At 38.1% G+C, this 21,730-nt stretch overlaps 1 long non-coding RNA gene across 1 annotated transcript in view; it reads right to left on the reverse strand.

Annotated features, from left to right (window-relative positions):
* LOC140696406 (uncharacterized) overlaps positions 1 to 21,730 on the reverse strand; it is a 62,672-nt gene that overhangs the window by 21,230 nt on the left and 19,712 nt on the right. The window lies entirely within an intron of this gene.

The raw sequence follows: 21,730 nt of genomic DNA on the forward strand, positions 1-21,730 counted from the left end.
GTTGTCTCTTTTTTAACACCATCAGTGAATGCTTTGCTCTGCCCTGCCCTCTTAAGAAGTTAACACTCTAGCCTCTGAGTTTTCATAGCTCTTTATCTAGACCTCTCTTATGACACTGAACATTTCCTTTGTGTATTGAAGTTGTTTGTATTGATGACATTGGATGCCCTTTGTTAAAAACTTAATATGCATTATTTCATTTTATCCTCCTAATGATTCTACGAGTAAGCTACTATTATCCCCATTTTGCAGGTTAGGAAACTAAAGTATGAAGAGGTTAAATAATTTATCCAGGACTGCATAAGTGGTGGAGTCAGGGTTCAAATGAATAGAGCCCTGAGTCCACACTTCTAACCACTACTTCACAAGACACTATTGTGGTTTACTAGACTGAGAGCTCCTGGATGGCAAAAATCCTTGCGTGCTCCAACTTTGCATCTCCCAAAGTACCTAATGCCATCTATCACATTTTGAAGATGCTCAGTAAAAAGAAGCACATACTTGGTCAAATGTTCCCTTTCTCTCATTAGTGGGTGGACAAATTAGTGAGTGTTACATGGTGTTTAGTGCAAATACTGCAGTTTCATTTCCTTACTGCTCCCCCTCCTCGTTTCTCTCTTTTTGCCCCTTTCCTTCCCTCAGCCTTGGAAAGGGCAATGTTATTGGGAAGGGCAGAAGGGGCTTCTTTCTACTCTAAAGAGACCTAAGAGGAGTTCTCCCAGGGGACCAGACACTTCCTGAGTAGAATTTAGGCAGCAGCCCTCTTTAGCTGGCAAATGCTCTACAGTTTGCAACCTCAGGTCATTCCAGAGAATGAAACTTTTGAAATAAACACAGTGGAATGGGGCCTTTTATTATCTCCAGATGGGACTGTGCAGCCTTGGAAGCTGTAGAAATAATTCTGCATGCCTGTATCATATTTCTTTTATCTTCCAAAAGGAAAGAAATTTCCTTTCACTGAGAAGTGGTAACTTGCATTAATTAAAAAGCCAACTTGGATTAATTCTGCAGATTAACCTCACCATCCATATTTTTCTGATTTGCATTTTATTTAACTTTGTATCTCTCTTCTCCTTTTAAAATATTAGGTTGAGTTGAAAATACACACACACACACACACACACACACACAAAACTGTTGTTTCTGAGTTGCTACCCCAGATTTAGATGTTATTTTATAAAACAGGGAGGAAATCTGAAAGTGGAAATACTAGAAAAGGAAGTATGTTAAAGCATATCTGTAGTATTTTTATTTTTCACTCTGCCTGTTAGTGGTGGCCAGCTGGGTAGCTCCCACATAGAAGATGCCCAATAAACATTTATTGAATGGACTCCATACTTACAATGTGTGGCTATAACAATATAAAATATAATTTCAAAATTGGTGGTGCCACCTATTGGTGAAGATATAAAGTTTAAACTGATCCCTGACGTAACAAGTTACTTCATGTTTGCCAGTCATTCGTTACTTATTCCGACAGAGAGTCTAAGAATAACTGAGAAGCTGGAAGGAATAGTTTGCTTGGTCCATGCAGACTTGAAGCACAAATGTCTTCAAATTTGTTGCTCTCTACTGGGTGCCTACTAAGTGCACAATACTTTGGAAGATGCCAGAGAAGTAAAGACAGCCCCTGACTTCAAGGAGCATCTTATCTAGTTGGGAAGAGAAGAACCACCTCCTAAGAACAGTCTACAAACAAAAAAACAATAAATAGCCTGACATTAAAATGTATGATGTCCATTCCATGTATATGGTTATATTTTATTTATTATATGGTAACCACACTTTTTGGACTTACAGGGCAGGAATAAGTCTGTTTTGCTTACCACTTACCCCAGGACTAGCACATCACTTAGAAGGCAATTGATAAACACTTGAATAATTGAATAATTTTGGTCTCATGGTTAGATACATTTAGCATAGAGAATACTTTAAGTCCTGACTGGCAAAACAGATCAAAAAATACATGTGAACACAGGAAGTCATGTGGAGGAAGTGGGGTTTGAGTGCTGGAAAATCCCTCAAGGGATTTATAATCTAATAACAGATGAGGCCACCAGTGTAGGGAAATCTCTTGTAATCTTGGATTTGTGTTTGAACTGGAGATTTTTGTGGTTTGCTGTGCCAACCTACGCTTTTTCTTCAATCAGTAACTGAGTTTTGCTCAATCCTGGTGAAGTCTAAAAGCAAAGGAAAATAAGGCAGATAGTAGGTAGTTGCAAGGCTGTAAACATACATTTTATTCCTGAAGTCTTAGGGGCAGGTAGCCTAGAAAGGTTTTCCTTTTCTCCCTTCCTCCAACACAACTATGTACTTCAAAGCATTCTGATAATATTTGGTAACATGTATCAAGAGTCTTAAAATGGACATAGTACTTTTGATCTAGTCCTTTTCCTTCTAGGAAAGTATGCTAAGGAAATAATCAGGAATGTGAACAAATGCTTTCTGGAACAAAGGGAAAATCTATATTCAATATTCAATTAATTAAGTTTTGCTACAGATTTAAAATAATCCTCACATGATATTAAAAAATATGGCACAAAATTTGTGTATGTAGGTTACCCCTGGATAGAAGGATTACAGATTGTTTTCACTTTACTCCAGTGTAAGAAAGTCTCTGAATTTAGCTCACCCATTCTGGTTATTTCTGCTTCACTGTCTTTGACTAGATTGTTTTACAACTCAATAAAGAAAGAGGTTTAACAGAGAAAATTGATAGTAATGCAAATATTTCCTGTCCATAGTTATGTAAATGATTCCTACTAATGCAATGCAAATAATTTTGTTTGCTAGATAATATAAATCTCTGTAAATCAAATTCATTTGAGCTGCCTATAACATCTTGCTGGCTTCCTCATTAAATAATGAGTTACATAAAATCTTTAATGTGTGTTCATTTGATATTTACATGAATCATGATTTTACCTTTTTTAAAAGCTATATTTAACACTATAATTTCCTTTATTTTTGATTTTCTACCATAAATGTGTGTCACCGACTTTTTAGTAAACTTTCAATTTAAGTACATTATGCATGCATACCAAATTAAAACATGCATGTTTTAACTAAGAGTGCATGCAGGCATATGTAAGTTTATAGCTTGACAAATTTTCACAAAATCAATATACCTATGAAACTGGTCTTCAGATCGAGGAACAGAACATTATTACCACCCCAGAAGGAAGGACCTTGTGCCTCCCTCCTAGTCCCTACTACAAAACACTGTCCTGACTTCTAACATCAATGATTTCATTTTGTTTGATGTTTAACTTTATATAAATGGAATCACATAGTGTGTACTCATTTGTGCCTGGTTTCCTTTACTCACCACCACATTCAGTAGATCCATCTACATTGTTGCATAAAGTTTTAGTTCCTCATTCTCACTGTGGTATAGTATTCCATTATATGAATAGATTACAATTTATCTCTTCTACTGCTGATGGGCATTTCTGGCTTGGAGCTCTTACAAATAGTGTGCTTATGAATATTTCTGTACATATTTTTTGGTGAAAATATGGACACATTACTGCCAACTATCACATGTATTAATTAAAAAACAAAAGAGCCCCCCTAAAGTACATTAAAAATTAGTTTCCCTCTTTTCTCTACAGGCCATCCCATCAATATAAAATTATTTTGATTAATACACTCTTGTAAAATGTAAATGTATTCCAGATGAGTTAATCCTCATGTATGCCTTATTGTGAACTTCTGTAATCTAATACTGAGAGCAATAGCTAGTTGAGAAGTTTCCACTGGTGTTGGAGAGTGTGAGGAAACCTGGGGCGAGGAGAAAGGAGTGGGAGTTTGGGTGACAGAAGGCAGGGGGAAGAAGCCAGAAGTGGGAGATGTACTGACGTTTTCATTCACTCAAGATCTTGGCTGTTTCCCTTTGAAAAGAATCACGACAATGATTGTTAACATGATTTATGTTTTAAATAGTTTACAGTTGGCAAAGCGCTTTTATATCCATTACCTTGTTTGACCTTGCTCTCACAAGAAGGTTGGTATTCTCATAACTGTTCTTGTTTTAGATGCTTAAAGCTCAAAACTGGATGTCATGGTTGGACTGGTCAGTTAGGACACAATTTCTTCCCCACTGAGGCCAGGCTCCATGATCTACCACATCTAGTGCAACCTCTCCAGGTCAATTTGGAACCCTGCATTAAGTCCCCATCTCAGAAGTAGGGAAAGAGGGAGGAGCAGAAATTATATCTTCACCATCTGTAAAGTGCCCTCAGCAGTGCTGCCAGTCAGATGACAGGGGAGGCGACCGTGGTGCCGGCCTCCAGGGTCAGGCAGAATGGGATTCACCTGAAAACTCCTGACAGGTACTCTCCTGTGTCCTTTGCTTCAGTGCCCTGGGAAAAGATTAAGGCTGATCCATGCCAGCCCCATCAATGGGCTCATCTAACTTGGCAAGCATATTGTTGTTGACAGCTGCCAGGTGTGTGTTTTCTTCGAAATGGATTCCATGCAAGAAAAATGCAATTCTTGTTGCCAAGGTATTAACTTGACAAGTAAACCAATTGCAAAACGCTAAAAGGGAACAAAAAGATGTTTTCAGGTTTCCCACTGGGCTCATCAAGTATTGCTTGTCTGCCACTTGCCACACTAAAAGGCCCAACAACTCTGCTGTAGGTAGGCTGTGTTTTAGTCTTTTTTCTTAATAAATGTTTTAAAGCTTATTCTTATACCTTAGGACCAGCCCTGTACATCCATAGGATGCCTCTCACCTAATTTGCAGAATAAACAGAGTATGATTCCCATTTTAAGTCTACAAAAATAAAGGCTTTCAGGAGATTAAATAAATTGTTCTGCATCACATAATAAGGCATTAAAAACTGGATCCCTAACTTGTAATTAGGTATCTATTCAAGTATCTGTCCTCCATCAAGAACCCACAGACTTGGGAAGTCTCACTTTCCACAGATCAGAACCATTAACTGCAGCCTGGTCAGGCTTCCAGTTGGGACCCATTTCCATAGGGTTAGCCCTGTCCAAAGAGCAGTCAACCCTCAGATGCTTCTTATTCTCCAAGCTTTAAGGATCCGAAGGATTTGGTTACTCCATGGACCCCTGAGATAAATGTTTGATTATCCTTTCTGGATTGTGAAGTTATTCTCAGGGACAGCCCAACCCTGATTGCTCAATTTTGTAGGCAGAAACACAGATTAACCATCGGTATGTAAGTTCCTTTTCTACACTATCTGAAGTTTCTTGTATGGCTTTTTAATTTATATAATATTCATATAATAAAGTGGTAGCCTATTTAATGTTTCTTCAACAAATGGCAATTTCTAAGTATATTTCAAATTCTGAAAAATATTCTTTTACTGATGAGTAGAAATTTGAATTTCTTAAAATTTCATGAAGCATATTTTTCTGCACAAAGCATTTACAAAGTTCAAAAGTGTCTCTTATGCTTTAAGACTCAGTTTTTAACTTTGTAAACCACATCTGAGAAACTTGGTATTTCTGTATTATTCTGTGTTTAATTTCTTTTGTTTTCTATTTTGGTTAAGAGGACAGTAGAAAATGATTTTTCTGGCATTCTTGTTCACTTGGTTACATCTGTATACAGTTCTGATTGCTAGTTCTTCAGATGACAAGTGACAAGGCAGAGTTCTTCAAAGCATTGAAGTTCCTTAAACCTAAGGCTAAATCTTGAATACATTATTAAATTCTTTAATATCCTGATAGCTAGCAGTTTGACAGCAGCACATTTGGCATGCTTTTTTAAAATTTTATTTTTCATTGCAGGTTTATTTGGCAATGTACAGTAAATTTTGCATCAAGTTTTACAAATAAACCATTTAAAAAATACCTTTGTCACTTTTCCCTCATATGATTAAAAAAAAAACAAGCATCTCCTTGTTAGGGAAGCAGGCCTGGGAAAAAGAAAACACAGGAAAAAGAAAAACAGTCGAAGGGTTAGCTATGAATATCATTTGACACAGACTGGGAGTGAGTAAGTTTTGTAAGGTACAAAATTATGATGCTACGGTATCTTATCACTAAAAAGTGTTCCATTTGGGGCAGCAAGAGGAAATGAGATGGTTCTAAGAATAGAGATGAGTCATGAAATCTTGTTGCTTTTGTAAAAGAGTAGGAGCCACTGAGTGCCCACCAGCCAGGTGAAGGTGGAATGAGAGCTACAGATTCTGTTAACATTAAAAAATATATATATAGTTTCCTTATTACAAAAGGAATACTTCCTCATATTTCAAATAGAAAACATGACTGAAGAGAGGGGGGAGAGAGTAAAAAACACCTTAATATCACCACTGATTACTAATTTCTACTCTGGCTTCGCATAGTTTGGGGAATTAATTTCTAAAATCAGGGAGGAATGAGAATTACCCTTGAAAAATACCTTAAGTCACTCAGTGTCAGAAAAGAATGTTGCCTCCTCAGCTGTGCACTTAATTAAGTGGTTGTGTTTCTACACTGTATTATTTACATGTTAACAAACAAATAGAAATAAAAGGATCCTTTAATACTTGAATCACACTGGGCATGACCAGATACTACAAACATGAACAGTGTATGAGACCAGAAATGGATCAAATTTCTATCACTCCCTTCAGATTAACTTCCAGTTAAGTTCAAGCTAACTGAAAGACAGGTCAGGCAAAAATCACCTCACCGTTTAAAAAGTTCTCTCTCCCTCTCCCCTCTTCCTCTGTCTTCCCTTTCCCTCTTTCTTTTAGTCTGTCTCTTTGCCTTCTACTCTTACCAACTTTAGGTGAATTTTCGTCAAGCTAAATGCCAAATGGTGTGGTGCTACTTTTTAATACATTTATATCTATTCATCAATAACTGTTTTTCCTTTTTTGGGGGGGGTAATTAGGTTTATTTATTTCTTTATTTTTAGAGATGGTACTGGGGATTGAACCCAGGATCCTGTGCAAGTTAAGCACTCTACCACTTGGGCTACATATGTATACCCTCTCCCCTCTTCAATAACGTTTGAAGTTACAAAAATACACATATACTCCTAAAAAAATTCAAATAGTGCAGAAAGTATAAAATAAACAGTGAAAATCTTCTTTCCCATTCTCTTGTCTCCTCAGCTTTCTTTCCACTTTGAGAGGTGTAGGTGAGGCCCAGAGTTGGGTTGGGGGTGAAATCAGGGAGCATTCCTTTTTGCACTTTGATAAACTGTCTTTTCTGTGAGTGTGTGTGATTTAAAATAATTTTAGTGGGATTTGGAGAGAAAGAGGAGATTAAATGCACATGCTCAGTCTACCATCTTGAGTCAGAACTTAAAGGGCCTTTAAAACCATGCTTATACATTCACAGATTTATTTATTTTACAGAATTGGATTTAACTGATTGATCATCTGTTTGTCTTTAATAACTTTTAGACATCTTATCACATGAATATTTATCGATAACATTACTATAAATATAAATAGCACACATTATATAAATGGATTTATTTAACAAAACTCTTACTGTTGACTGCTTAGGTTTCTTTTATTATTTCTGTGTGATGAACATAGCTTGGATGATCTGCCAAGTAGCTCAATCTTTCTATATATGATTAATTACTTCCTGAGGATAGAATTCAAAAATTGAAATTGTTCACCAAAAGATATGTGCATGTTTAAGGCCTTTGCGTGTATGGGAGCACTTTGCTGTTTTTACATTTTAACTGCACAGTCTAGAAGTTAACAATGAATTTAGCTTCTTTTGTAGGGTGGGACACTGCTTCAAACTGCTTTCATGTCAAGATTCGCCTCACCTTCCTATGTGGGAGTTCCCAGCATCAGGCTTACAGGGGTAGAAACATAATCCTTCCCTTCTCAAAACTGGAGTGAGTCATTATCAGCTTTCCTTTCTCCACCCTTACTGAGTCCATACACCCTTACTGAGTCCCTGCCTTGTTTTGTTTTTTTTTTTTTAGAATCCAGCCTAAGGGTTCCATTGGAGTGGAACTGGGAAAAGGCATCTGTTATAGGTCATTCTTGCTTCCAGGTTGGAATTTACCTCATCTCTTGCACAGAGCCATCTTAAGATATGCTATTGTTATCTTAAGAGCTAACTTTTAAAAACTTAACCAATATAATGAATTAAAAAAAAACTCCACAAGTCTTTGAAACTGTTATAAATAAAAATAGTTCTTACCTTTTAAAACATGAACTTGGGATGGACAGTTATTTTGTCAGTCAGATTAATAATGTGGCTTCTCTGACACCTGGGTAGACTGCCCATCTGACTTGTGTTCCCTCCCATTTGAACTCTAGGCGGCTTCCACAGACCTTCTTGCAACATGAAGAAAACCCAGCACAGGGGCCTGCACAGGCACACTGCCCCCCACCCACCCACCCTTTCTGTTTGTCTTGCTATTGCTACTATCATACTACCACCACCACCAAGAGTCTAGCAATGGTTTTAAAATGTGTGATGTGGTCATTATGGCTGGTCACAGTACTTCCTAGATTAAAGAGCAAATGTAACAATGAATTTTCAAAAACTGTAGTGGTACATACTTCTTTAAACATGAAGCACTTTCACATATCTGATGTGACCTTATAATTCTCCTATTAAACAGTTATTAAGACCCCATTCCACAGATAACAAAACTGAGGGATGGAGGTTAAAATTCCTCAAGACAAAGCTTAGAGGTATCTTCCATTTCAGTACCCTCTCCTTCCTGCAGGTGCTGTGTCCATGGATCCCATCCTACTGAAATTGCTCTTAATCTAAGGAGGAAGCAGCAAAATAAACTGATCACTCTCTGGGGTTAGGGATTTTATGTTTCTTCTTATGAAGCCCTGGCATTCTGCTTTCCATCAGGATCATGGACTGTTTGGTCAGGCTGCTGTACCAGACCTACGTGACGAAGTGGAGAAAACGTTCCCATTTACTCTTCTCTAGGACTAAACTCGTGGTCACAGAAATCTAGGATGAAATGTTCCAGTAAAACTAGTTCCCACAGTTGGTTATCCTACATTCAGCTAATTAGGGATTCATTTTTCAGGAGATTCCAGATAAACAAGGGTAATTAGAACTTTGTAAAATGCTGCTGTAAAGTCTGAAATGATCCCTACCAAAGAGATCTGCTTTCTCTGAAGCGGCTAGAGGCACTAACTTGCCTAAGGTGAGAACTAGCATCAGGACAGAGACAGCTACCTCATCCTGGAAGAGTAAAGAATAGGGAAAATACCAGATGAAAGAGCTATCAAAACAACAATAGCTGTTCGTATATCTGAGTCCCAAGTGTCAAATCAATGGTTAGTGATCAAAGCACTTAGGTTTCTCCTAATTAAGTTAAATTCTGTTTGTGTTTGCTATGAAAGGGACTCTTGTATTTCTTTTGCTCCCTATCCCATCCTCATCAGAACTTGTGTTGGACATGTAGCTGGTGCCTACACTTGCATCATAAGTTGAATAGGAAGATTGAGATGACTGATATGTCTTGGTATGATGGATCTTTGCAAAGATAAATTCTGGAGGCAAGTGAAGATGATAACAAGAGGTTTGTATAAGATCTGAGAGGCAGAGCAAGGGTGGGAAAATGGGTTATTAACAAGCATTCACACGAAAGAGTAAAGAGAATCAATCCACAGCAAAAGCTTCAGCACTAATGAGATATAAGGGCTTTGGAGATACTACCTAACCTCAATGTCCTCATCTACAAACTGTGGATAATAATAGCAATTATCACATAGTGTTATTATGAAGATTAAATAGAACAATGCATATAGAATAATTAGAAGAGTGCCTGGTAAATAGGAATTGGAAGAACCCCGGGGCAACGGCTACCAGGTGCATCTATGCATATGATCAAACTTCTAGGGATCCCAGAAACAATGGAAGACTCCCAGGCGTAGGGGACCATGGGGCCGCTACAGTGTGTATCGATCCCTCTTGGCCATAGCACTGTGAACTAGTTAGGACCAGCTAAGATACCCACTCTGTTCCAGAAGCCTTGGCTCTGTGTAAGCTCCTAAAACTGTGTAGTCTGGCTTGGAAATGACCATTTCAGGATGACCTGAAACAACCAGTGTTACTTTCCTAATGGCCCTGAGACATGGGGACAAAAATTGAGTTGAATAATAAAAGTCATATTTCACAACCCACTTCAGTTATTTATTAGGGAACCAAAGGATATATCCAAATGTCAAAGGCAAGAGTGGGGATTTAATCATAAGGTGGTTGAGAAGAATTTTACTCTAGATACATTTTATTATTCTGGGGGCTATCCTGTAATTTTTAGAGGAGGATCCTATGGGGAGAAGTTTGGCTGTAGGGAAGCTAGGGAACTTCTTTTAAAACCTCCTTTGTGTAAAACCTTACATCAGATTGAGACATCAATTGTTCCACATGAAGAAAAAATGGCCAGAGGTGGTTGTGCCTCTAAGCGGAGACAGGTAGGCTGATAGAGTTTGTTTAACTTCTCCTCAAGCCTTTTATTTATTTTTCCAGTTTTACTGAGATATAATGACATATATCTGTACAAGTTTAAGGCGTACAGCATATACATTACATAGACTGAGAGATGACTACCACAATAAGTTTAGTCAGCATGCACCATCTCACATAAATATGATCAAAAGAAAAAGCAAAAAAAAGGTTTTTTCCTTGTGACAAGAACTCTTAGTATTCACTCTCTTTTTTCCTGTATACCAGGTAGTAGTGTTAACCATAATCATCATGTTTTACATTACATCCCTAGTACTTATTTATCTTACAACTGAAAGTTTGTACCTTTTAACCACCTTCCTTGAATTTCCCTTCCTCTGAGGTAACCCCTTCTGGTAACCACAAATCTGATTTCTTTTTCTACGAGTTTTTTTTTTTTTTTTAAGATTCCACATATAAGTGAGATCATAGAGTTGTGCCTTTCTCTGACATATTCCACTTGGCCAATGCCTTCAGTGTCCATCCATGCTATTATAAATGGCAGGATCTCCTCTTCTATGGCTGAAAAGTATTCCACTACACATATATCTCACGACTTCTTTATCCATTCATCCATCGATGGACACCGAGGTTGTTTCCATGTCCTCAAGCCCTTTAGAACAATGTCCTGTACTTGACTGCACTTTCTTAGACTGGGTAGTAAAACTACAGATCTTTAGAAGTATCCTAATGTTCACATTTACTCACCAAGTCTAACCTTGGGCTTCTTTTCATTTATTTGAAAGCAGACCAATTCTTGCTGTAATTTTTGAAAAAGAACACAGTGCTCTTGCAACAGTGATGACATTCCAAGAGTCAAGGTAAGGAAGAAGAGGCAAAGCGACTCCCTGAGGGGAACTGTTGTCATCAGGGAGGTGTGGAACGTGGAAAATCGCTATCACACAAAGTCATACTGAAAAGAGGTTCGGTAAAACTCACACGTTGGAGCTCCATGTCTCACAGTGTAACAACTCGCCTAGGTTAACTGTGTTAGGGATGGTCTCTTGGTGCTATGCATTCATTTTCACCAACTTCTATAGATGCCCCATCCCCACGGCACAGTAGTACAGGAGCTGGAAGGCTCAAAACTATATTTCATACTTTTTATCATATACAAAAATCAATACCAGATGAATTGTAAATCTAAATGTTAACAGTAAAACAACTTTTCACAAGAAAACATAAGAGAATACAATTATGACCCTGGAGTCAGCAATCTTAAATTGGATACTCACAAAATAAATGGACCATAAAGGAAAACCTCTGATAAACTGAACTACGTCAAAATTATGAATGTCTCCATCCAAAGACACTATTAAAGGAGTGAAAAAAATAGGCCACAGAGAGGCAAAAGGCGTTCCCAATACATGTACCCCTCTCAAAAGACTCATTTTCAGAATAAAGAACCACAAAACCATGAAAAAATCAGACAAGCCAATAGAAAATTGACTGAAAGACTTGAACAGGCACTTCGTGGAAGAAGATATTCAAATTATCAATAAACATAAGAAAAGGTGTTTCACTTGTGAGACATCAGGTAAATATAAACTAAAGCCACAATACAATTTCGGTATGTTGCATTAGCCTTTCAACAGAATGGCTAAAATGTGAACCATGGAAAATACAAAGTTTTGGTAAGGATGTGGCACAGCCATTACTTTGGAAAACTGTGTGGCAATATCTACTTGAGCTACATATATGCGTCTCCTATAACCCAGAAATTCCATGCTTACATATCTGACTGAAATGCATATGTTATGGTTTATAGCAGCACTGTTTGTAATAACTCCAAACCAGAAACAATCCAAATGTCCAGGTGCGGCAGAATCACGTTTTGTTTTATATTCATATTGGAATACCATACAGCAATGAAAATGAAGATACTATTGCTACACACAACATGGATGAATCTCACAAATATATTGTTGAGTGAGAAGAGCCAGTCATAAAAGAGTACATGCTGTATCATCCCACTTTGTATAAGGTTCAAAAATGGGCAAAATTGCTCTATGGTGTCAGAAGCCAAGGTTGTAGTTAACTTCAGGGGAGACTATGCCTAGAAAAGAGCAAGAGTGAGGCTTCTGGTGTTCTAGGAATTTCCTTCTCTCCATCTGGGTGCTGGATACATGGGTATGTTCACTTTAGGAAAGTTCATCAAGCTGAGTGATTGTGATTTGTGCATTTTGGGGTGTGTATGTTATACTTTGATAAATATTGGTGTATAGTTTAAAAAAAACTGTAACTGTATGAATTAGATTTTGCCAGTCAGAGATAATGATGTGAGATTTGGAAGATAAAAGGAAGATGGAGGCTATTTTCCCTGCCTGTTAGTTTTCCCTGTTAGTTGCTGATGTGCATACTACATTAGGTACAATTTTCAGTGGCTAGATTTCATGTGCCTCTGTATTGTCACTACCTCCATTGGTGAGAAGTGGCTGTGATGATGGCAATGGTCTCCATAGCTTTCTGACCCCTAGACTGTTGCTATATAGTCTTGCCTGGAAGCCGAAGGACAGCTTCCCTAATTGTTTTGAGAGCATATAATTCCTTGTATTCAATACCTAGAGGGGTGTCTGCAATGAACCCCAGTTGATATATCAATGAATAACACAATTGATAGGCAATGTAGTAGATTACCGTGGCTTTAAGAGTCTTCGGAAAAGGAAGTTACCATTGGCAATCCTACCACCTAGGATCATCATTCTCATAAAAAGTTGTGCTTTAGAGCTAACTTTAATCTATCCTGTTGCACTGTAAAGCCATTTGATTCAGAGGATATGCTGGTTTCTGGTGCCATTCAAAAACAATTCTTGGGGCATCTTTTGTCCTCTCTTCACAAGCCACATAATGCCAGTTCTTTGAAATTTTCTTTACATGTTCTGCAGTTCTTCCTAGTTGTGGATATTTGAATAAAGTATTTATAGAAGGACTGTCTATTCTGGCAGGATTAGCTGTCCCTTTCTTTTGGTTATACTCCCGGGTTCACGCTTGCTTATCTAACCAAAGCCCTATACTGCTGACTCAAATTTAGTTTATGGTCCAAGCCCAGTATCCTGTTATTACTAGCCAAAATTTCCCACGGATTGAGGTAGACTCGTAGAAGACTGAAAAATAAAACTTTTCAGCCATAGGTAAGAGTTTTCAACTGGCCTTCCAGTACGGAGCAATATTTAATATAACAGCTTATAAACAGCGTAAATCAACAGCCTAAAGAAAAATTAGCTCATAGGCAAAGAGGGATTACTGAACTATGGATCTGTACAGTTAGAAGGGACTTTGCTTAAACAGTCTCTATAAACCAGGAAACTGAAGCTAAGATACATACCCAGGCTTCTAGTCTGTGCTTATTCTTAATCGCCTGCTGTTCAAAGTGTGGTCCTCGGACCAGCAGCATAAGCACCGCCTAGGAACTTGTTAGAAATGCAGAATCTCAGGCCTCAAGACCCACCAGATCAGAACCTGCATTTTAACAAGACCTCCAGGTGATTTGCATGCACATTGAAGTTTGAGAAGACACAGGCAAAAGCACCACTGGTTCTTGTTCTATTTAAAATCTTGCTAAATTACATTGCATTGAAAACCTGATCTCTTTTGGGCAAGACCTGTGTTATTACAGGACTTGGTCTAATAGATTATTTGAATAGCTAGACTAAAGAAAAAGACAAATTCTCTCTAATAATCTCTGGAAAAGGAGGGCATCAATTTGAGCTGTGCTAGTACCCATGCAGATTTTAACCTGCTAGAAAAATTAATAGCCTATTTGGTGGTAGCATGTCCTGCTATAAGTGCAATAAAATGAAAGTATTTAAATGGATATTTAAACTATGCAGTCATCAGTGATTTAGTTTTCAATTACACAAAGGTAATTACACTAGAATTCACCTCATTCACCCTTCCGTGAGAAAATGCTGGAGTGTTGTAATAAGCTCATGTTTTCAGGCAATGACTGATCTCCACTCCTTGTTGGCTAGGAGCTGACTTCATTTACTTTAAGCAGTTTAGGGTGTATGCTAAGAATATAAATGATGGAAACACCCTTCATGACCTTTCTCACAAAGGATGCCTGAGGACACAGGCCCAGCCTCTCAGAATGGGGAGGGCTCACACAGCATGCAAATTTGGCCCTTGAGAAAAGAGTGGGACTGTGGCAGAGGAAAGCTACACAGCTGGGCTCTTTTATGACACCAGTTCTCAAAATTTGCATACAGAGGGCTTCTGGGGTGCTGGTCACATTCTATTTCCTGATCGGAGTGCTAGTGACATGGGTGTCTTCAGTTTATGAAAATTCACTGAGCTGTTCAATTATAATAAACACACTTTTCTATGTGTATATTATACTGCAATAAAAAATTCAAAAGTGCAGAAAGTTAGAGTTGCAGAAGAGCAAATTTCTGTCCTCTCTTCGCCCTATTCACATGCAGGTTATCTGTGCTCCTTACTTTGAGAAACACTGCCCAGAGCAGTCCAGGGGCTATAATCAGGGAAAACTGATGACCAAGCTCCATTTACCCAACATACTCATGCAGGTAGACAAGTAAAACCAAACAAGTTATAATGCTTAGTGCAGGGTGTACCGTGGTCCAGGGGCTACATAAACACATTTTTCTGGTGTTCATAGCATCCTTAGGAGGACAATGGTATCTCCATTATACAGATGCGGCAAATGGCACCCACAGACATGGGAGGCCATGTCAGGTGTATAAGACCAAAGCCTGTCTTATTTTTACCAGCACCACGACTGGGCAGTTTGAAGAAGTAAATAAGTCATAAGAACAGCCTGAGGGAGTGAGAGTGGATAGAGGAAGAACATAGGATTCTTCACCAAGACAGTAGATAATCACTGGGAGCAGACTGCAAATAGGGACCTCTGGTGTTTTTAGAATCTTCTGGTAAGTAGACAGCAGTTTCTCAGAAGCTATGCCCTAAGGCCACACCTGTGGAATCTCTAATTACCTGGGAAGGGTCCTGGACCATGTCCCAAACTTGGTTGAATATCAGAATCACCATTCACTGGCTCTACCCTAGAGATTCAGATTCAGTACATTTGGGGTGAGGCCTGAAAAGCTCTTTTAAAAACCACCTGGGTAATTCTGATGATCATCTGGGCTTGGGACCCACGATTGTAGTCACCCTGAACACATGAGTCAGACCTGGACTGATCTTGGGAGTAGTTCATCACAAGCCAACCAGGGGAAAGCAAAGGGCTCATTATGAGTGCCCCCAAACTGAATAAATGTAACCAAACTTCAGGCCAAGAAACAAAACAGAATAAAAAGAAACGCAATCATGAGATGGAAACGTGTGACTAGTTTAGGCCTGCAAACAAAAGATCTGCACCTGTTGTGTCTCAGGCATTACACGTAACTGGAGTTCTTCCCCCTATCCTGTTCACAAGGAAAGCAGCATCTAAAGGTTAAAAAAATTTTTTTCATTTACCTTTTTAAAAAATTGAGATACAATTGATACAGAACATTGTATTAGTTTTTTTGAAGTTATTAGCTTAGAAAAAGTTTATTTTGTGCTTAGAATATTTCCATCACAAAATTATTACACATCTAAGCTCTTCAATGGTAGAATATTTAATATACTAAAGCAGAGGCCTTTAAAGAAAACTTCTGTACATTATAATACTGTAAGTCTAATGGATTCACGCAGCAGCAGAATCTAGACAAAAGGGGGCATTACCGAAATCATCTACTACCATAATGTAAAGATGATCTGTTCTGGATATTTATGGTTTTTCTCCTTCCTGTAGCTAATACACTTCTCTACTGCCACCCCACACACCCCGCCCCCCCCCCTTCTGCTGTAAGGTGAAAACTCTGTCCTAACTCTTTAAGGAGTGAAAATACAGTAAATGTCCCATCCTGCTGATGTAAAACACCACACAATAGAAAGTATAGTAAATACAGAGTTTGTCTTTTTGAAACATCAAGCATACGCTGACTTTGTAAAATCAATTAAGAACTTGCTGTATGAAGACAATTTTTAAAATATTACGTTAGTTTTTTTTTAAAGTATTACACATGGGAGTCAAAAGATATAAATTTCCACTTATAAATAAGTCATGGGGATGTAATGTACAGCATGGTGACTATAGTTAATAATACTGGAAAAAAAACAAACAAGAAAGCAATTTAATATCTCAGACCTCAATATGAAATCCTTGGCCTTGGCTGTTTTTACTTTAGAAGTTTGAGAATTTTGAACACAGCAAAAACAGACTTCGCAAAATTTAAGAAGACAGTAGAGCAAAGGTAACAAGATCCAAGTGTACCTTCCGCCACCCCAAACTGGTTTAGTCTACATTTAAACCATGAACTTGAACAACCTAGACTTCCATTTGACCCCAGTGTTCAGTGGTGAAAGTACAGAGGTGATTATGTACAGTCATTAACTTTCCTATCTCATCTGTCAACCAGAATAAATAACTTAAAGTGATAAGTTGATAAAGTGCTTTTTTTATTGGAGAGTTAATAACTTACTCTAAAGTAGACTTTAGTTACTGGACCTTGCTAACAACTGACATATGAATTAATTATCTTAAATCACTGCCAAGTTTAATCCCCATACAAGTTTAAAGGAGAACTTCACAGCACTCAAAGCTGGAGGAAATATTAATGATGTAAATGATAGAGCACAATGAAATCTATTATTCATCAGTATAAATGGGAACAAAATACAGTGAGCAATACAGTAAGCCTAGAATTCAAACTAATCGGGTTTATGAGAACTATCTCAACTCAAAACATGTCCCCATCCTAAATCCTTGTCTCACGTCAGGAAACAACCCTTGTTCCTCATGTATGAGATTAGTGTCCTATGTTTTCTTTCTTTCCACGTGTGGAAGTGGGTAAAGAGATCTTTTAGCCAAGAAACATATTTTGGGCCCAAACACTAGACAGATGATCAATCTCCACCAATTTTATTAAAAAGTTAATATCACTCTTCTGGATAAAAGAAAAAAATAAGGACAAAAAGGGGAAATAAGAGCACATACCCAGAGATTAAGGAGATCCTTTGTGTGATCGCAGTTTCTATTTATTTAGATTTCTGTTTCTTTTCTGGGTGAAATAACTCTAACAGGAAAAAATGCTTTCAGCTGCAAGTAGAATTGTCTAAATGGCTCTAGGAGAACAAAACAATTGTCAAAATGCTTCTATTATAAACTTTTTAATTTAAAAGTGTCATAGTAACCTGAGATGCAACCTATTACTTATCCCTTTAGAAAAGAAATTATAGATATCAGAAAAAAAGGTATTTGAAAATCTCTTACACCCTCACATTTATGGTCAATTCGTTTTTGACAAGGGTCTCAAGGTAATCCAATGGGGAAAGAATGGTCTCTTCAATAGAAGGTTTGGGACAACTATATATCACATGCAAAAGGATATAACTGGACATTTACCCCATACCAAATACAAAAATTAACCCCCTAAAAGCAAAGACCAAAATGTAGGAGTTAAAACTGTAAAAGTTTAGAAGAAAACATGGGCATAAATCTGTGACTTTAGATTAGTCAATGGTTGGTCAGATATAACACCCAAAGCACAAGCAACAAAAGAAAACAGATAATGGACTTCATCAAAACTAAAAATTTTGTGCTTCAAAGGACACCAGCAAGAAACCTACAGAAGGTGACAAAAGATTTGCAAATTATAGATCTGATATGAGATTTGTTTCCAAAACACATAAAAATTTTTTTTAAACCTCCATAATGAAAAGACAACCCAATTTAAAAATGGGCAAAAGCTCTGAGTAGACATTTCTCTGAAGAAGATATACAGATGGCCAAAAGCACAGGAAAAGATGCTCAACATCATTAGCCTTCAGGAAAATGGCAATCACAGTCACAGTGATTCCCTCACACACATTAGGATGTCTAGAATGAAAAAGACAGATAATAAAAAGTGTTGGTGAGGGGCTGGAGAAATTAGAACCTTCATCCATTGCTAGTGGAAATGTAAAATGGTGCAACCATTTAGGAAAACAGTCTGGCTTTCTCAAAAGGCTAAATATAGAGTTACCATGTGATACAGCAATTCCCTTTCTAGGTATACAACCCAAGGTAAATGAAGACATATGTCCACACAAAAACTTATATATAAATGTTCATAGCAGCACTATTCATAACATTTAAAAAGCAGAAACAATTCAAATCCCATTAACTGATAAATGGATAAATAAAATATGTTATATCCACACAATGGATTATTATTCAGCAATAAAAAGGAAGTACTGATATATACTCAAACAGGAATGAACAATGAAAACACTATGCTAAGGGAAAAAAACCAGTCATGAAGGACCACATATTGTATGATTTCATTTACCTGTAATATCTGGAATAGCCAAATTATAAAGATTGGAAATAAGATTAGTGGTTGCCTAGGGTGGGGGTAGGGAGTATTAGGGGAAAATTGGGAGTGATTGCTAATGAATATGGGGTTTCTTTTGGGTGTGATGAAAATGTTCTAAAATTGACTGTGGTGATGAGTGCACATACCTATGAATATCCTAAAAACCACTGAATCTTATGCTTCAAATCGGTGAATTGTACAGTATATGAATTAAATCTCAGTAAAGCTGCTATTTAAAAAAAAAGTAGAAGAGACATTTACTACATCCAAATAGAAGTATTTAAGATCAATGCATGATTCTGTATGCTTTCTCTTTCCTTGCCAAGGCAATCATAGAAGCACATATTATAGGAAAGTGCTATAAGATCAAAGCAGTTTAAATACAGAGACAACACATGAAATAAAATTATTCTAGAGATTCACCCAGACCCACAGCTGACTCTGAGTAAAATAAATAAGGTTTTGTGTGTTCAAAAATAAAATAAAATAAAATAAAAGAGAAAAGAAACCCACTTCATTTGGATTTAGTGTTAAAAGAGGATTTAGAAATAGTCCCTCTAGCCCAGGGTTTCTCAAATCCTTAGTATTATTGACATTTTGGGTTGGATAATTCTTTGTTATGGGGGGCTATCCGATGCATTGCAGGATGCTTAACAGAATCCCTGGCCTCCTCAGTTGCAACAACCAAAAATGTCTCTAGACATTGTCAAATGTCCCCAGGGGTGGGAGGGAATCCCCACTCCCCCTGCCTGTTGAGAACCACTGATTTAGTCTAACATTTCCAAAAGAGTGTTCCTTAGAACATTCATTTCACCCATTACTGCAAAAGAAAAGGGTTGCACAGTTTAGTAAGTGTAGAAAACAGAAAGCTAAATGAATTCTTATTCCCCCTGTCCCCCACTTCCTCATTTTACAGCAGTAGAAGATCCAGAACAGTGCTTTGTGTCACTTAAGGAATAACCTAATCACAGCTCTGAGTTAAGAGCTTGGTCTTTTCAAATCTAGATCAATGGTCTCTTGACTCTTTTGGAAACTGGGCCTCCCACTTCTCAATTCAATATCTGCCAAATAAAGCTTTAATATTTGTCGGCAGATTGTAAACTACTATTGGAAGGTCCTAGAGGTCATATCCCATTCTGAGATTTAAGATGTAGTAGAGAGCTTGTCAAGGTGTAAATGGAATGAGAGCAGTGGATCAGGTCAGGCAACCCGGAGGCCATCTTCCCTCTCTTCTTTCAGTTTAATGACCAAACATTTTCAGCTTTACCTGATTCTATTCCTTTAATTAAGATCTGATAATGAAGGAGTGAAGGTATAAGGCATGGACTTGCAGGAACGGTCTCAAGTTTAGCATTAGTCAGGCTGAATACATCAGTAAGTGTCTGGAACATATGAAAAAGATGTGATAAATAACATCCTCAAAATCAGAAGGGATATACTTAAGATGTGTTTCCTTGTTTATCTGATGGGGCTTGTACTCAAGGCCAAACTCTGTATTTTAAATGTCACAGTAGGATGAAAATATTCATATATGCTTTTGGGAAATTCAGCTTAAATATATGCATTAGTAAAACAGGGAAATATACTCTATCAAATGACATAAAATGATATTAAAATTAGGGAAAGGGCTAAGGCTACCAAAACTTTTTGGAAATCCAAACAGGATTTTAAATGGATTTTTATTTCTTACCATCTTAGGATACAGTTTGGACCTAAGTATATGTCAAACAAAGTTAGAATAATAATTTTACAGAGCTATTCTTCACGACAGGTAAATAATACATCGCATTATTATTATGTCAGACTGCCCCTGACATTTGTGGGACCAATGGAAAGAGTACAAATGGAGGTCTGTATTTCATGCCTAACTATGTAAAAGTTACAAATGAAATATGTTCTATTTTCCTAAGTTGATAATTCTATCTTCCTAATGATCAGAAGACCAAGTATGAATGTGTAATTCTTGAACTCCTTGGAGTTCTCCAACAGGACGTGGAGGCCTGGGGTAGACTGGACCCCAGGCTGAAGCTGCCCCTCTTCTCTTCCATCCCTGGCTCTGATTGAGAAGGGTCTCTCATGCATGAGTGTGGGCACCCCAGGCCACACATCTATGCCCTGAGTACATCTGCTGGTGACCTGCAGGCCAAGGAATGAGTGTACTGGTGGCATGGTCTGCCCTCGAGAGGTCAGGACTGGGGAGAAAGTATAAGCCGGCCTGAAAGTGGGCTTGGGGCATTTGGGCAAGGAATTCTGAGGTGATCCAAAGAATACAGAGTGTGGTCTCATGGGAATCCAGGTGGGTTCTGAGTGGGCACATCCTCATGGTGGTGTGGGGCACAGCCAAGGAGGGCCAGAGCAGGGCCCTCTAAAAGCTGAAAGGTATATATCAGCAGAAGCCCACAACATTCTGGAATGTGACAATTAGTCGCAGACATGGAATCCTGGTGCATACCTTTAGCAGGAGGAGGGAGGCCAGGTCAAACTTGTCCAGACAGGGAAGATGGATCATGCCTCACCTGCCCCGGAGGGTTCACAGAAGCTTATCAATTCCTGGCAAAGTAGAACAGCCCAACCTGGGAGAGTCTGCCCAGATTTGAATGCTGGTTTAGTTAATGACGTAGAGGGGCATTCACCTTTATACTTTGTGGGGAAAATGTTTGGAAGATTCTGGTGTTACTTTTATCAGGGCCACGGAACTCTGTCCTCCTCATTGTGAGTCCTGCTACCTCACCCACCGCTGCTATCATAGAGCCAAGGACTCATCAGCCCTAACTTGCCTTCCTCTCAGCTAGTGTTGATTTCGGCAACAATCCTAGTAAGTGCCCTCATCCCCTTGATCTTTCATCCACTCCTATCTTTATACTCCCCACCCCAAATAAAGTCCACTGTGGACTTTCTGTTTCTGCTCTAAAGCAGACGATGTCGCTGGAGGAAATCTGGAAATCTGATCCCAG

This window comes from Vicugna pacos, chromosome 5 (genome assembly GCF_048564905.1).
Source record: "Vicugna pacos chromosome 5, VicPac4, whole genome shotgun sequence".
Taxonomy (NCBI): Eukaryota; Metazoa; Chordata; class Mammalia; order Artiodactyla; family Camelidae; genus Vicugna; species Vicugna pacos.